Below are 2,241 nucleotides of genomic sequence, written 5' to 3' on the forward strand. Positions count from 1 at the left end.
GATAACCATTCTTTTTGCAAAATTATACATTATAAGTAGGTAAAATAATGGAAGTAAATGGTTAAAAGCATAGATTTAGTGTTTTAAAAAAGGCTTAGGTTCAAATCCTGACTCTGCCCCCTGGGAACTTGGACTAGTTATTTAACCACTCACGTGTGAAATGGGGATGATAATCCTACCTCCTTGATTAGCTGTAAGGATCAAATGATTATTTAAGTAAAGTTCTTAGTACCATGCTGAGTATGCAACATGGTACTGTTGATATGATATATACTAGCAATGAATAATCTGAAAATGAAATTAAGAAAACAATTCTATTTACAAGAGCATCCAAAATAAAAAATATTAAGAATAAATTTAATAGAAGAAGTATAAGACTTGTAACTAAAAACCACAAAGCATCATTGAAAGAAATTAAAGACCTAAATAAATGGAGATTTCTCATGTTCATGGATTACAAAACTAAGGTTGAAAGGCAAAACTCCTCAAATTGATCCATAGATTCAGTGCAATCCTTATCAGAATTTCTCCATAGAAATTCACAAGCTGATTCCAAAATTCATGTGGAATTGCAAGAAACTCGAAATAGCCAATCTTGAAAACAAAGAACAAAGTTGAAAGACTTACATTTCTTAATTTCAAACTTACCACCAAGGTACAGTAACCAGGACAGTGTGGTATTGCATAAGGAGAGACATATAAATCAATAAATAGAATTGAGACTTCAAAAATAAGCCCATATATTTATGGTCAATTGATTTTTCAACAAGAGTGCCAAAACAATTCAATGGGGGAAAGAATACTCTTTCCAGTACTCTTTTCTAGGACAACTAGCTATCCACATTCCAAAGAATGAAATTGGGCCCCTACTTCATACCATATACAAAAACCAACTTGAAATAGATCATTGATGTAAGTGCAAGACTATACAACTCTTAGAAGACAGAAGTTTCTTAATTATAAAACTCTAAGAGATGTAAATATTCATGACCTTGGATTAGGCAATGATTTCTTAGATATAACACCCAAAGCATGAGCAACAAAAGAAAAAATAGAGAAATTGTACTTCATCGAAATTAAAAACCATGTGCTTCAAAGGATACCATCGAGAAAGTGAAGACAATCCAAGGAAGGGGAGGAAATATTTGCAAATCATATATCTAATAAGCAAATTTTACAGCATATATAAAGAACTTTTACAACTCAACTCTAAAAAGACAAATAACCCAATTAAAAATGGATAAATAATTTGAATAGATATTTCTCCAAAGAATATATACAAATGCTCAAAACGTGCACAAAAAGATGCTCAACATCATTAAGCACTAGGAAATACAAATCAAAACCACAATAAAATACTGTTTCACACTCACTAAAATGGCTGTAATTTGTTAAATGGACAATAACTGCATATCCACACACCAAAAAATAAAGTTATTGCAATTGTTGCAATATCCATCGTTAGCAAGGATGTGGATAAATTGGACTCCTCACACAGTGATAGTGGAAATATAAAATGGTACAGCTGCTTTGGAAAACAATTTGGCAGTTCCTCAAAGAGTTAAACATAGAGTTACCATATGCCCCAATAATTGTATTTCTAGGTATATAGCCAAAAGAATTAAAAACATGTGTCCATATAAACACTTGTATATAAAAATTCATAGTAGCATTATTCATAATAGCCAAAAGTGAAAACCTAAATGTCCATGACTGATGAATAGATAAATATGTGTGGCATACCCATGCAATAGAATATTATTTAGCAATAAAAAGGAATAAAGCACATGCTACCACATGGACAAACCTTGAAAACATTATGCTAAGCAATAGAAGCCAGACATAAAAGACCCATATTGTATGATTCCACTTACGTGAAATGTTTAGAATAGGCAAATCCATGGAGACAAAAATAAATTAGCTGTTGCCAGAATCTGGGGAAATGGTGGGTAAGGAGTGACTGTGAAAGATACAAGATTTGCTTTTTTCTTTTTGGAGTGACGAAAATGTTCTGCAATTAGATAATAATGATGATTGTGCAACTCCGTGAATACACTAAAAACCACTTAATTGTACACTTTTAAAAAAGTGTCAACAAACGATTGCTGCCATCAGTCCAATGCCAACAGGAGTCCCCAGTCTGAGTTACTCTAAAGAGAGAACATTTATTCAGGTAAAACAGTTTGCCAAACAGGGGAACACAGCCTCCTGAGGGAACCAAATGTGTGCTACCCCACCACT

The sequence above is a fragment of the Pteropus vampyrus genome, unplaced genomic scaffold (assembly GCF_000151845.1).
Source record: "Pteropus vampyrus isolate Shadow unplaced genomic scaffold, Pvam_2.0 Scaffold135, whole genome shotgun sequence".
In the NCBI taxonomy this organism is placed as follows: domain Eukaryota; kingdom Metazoa; phylum Chordata; class Mammalia; order Chiroptera; family Pteropodidae; genus Pteropus; species Pteropus vampyrus.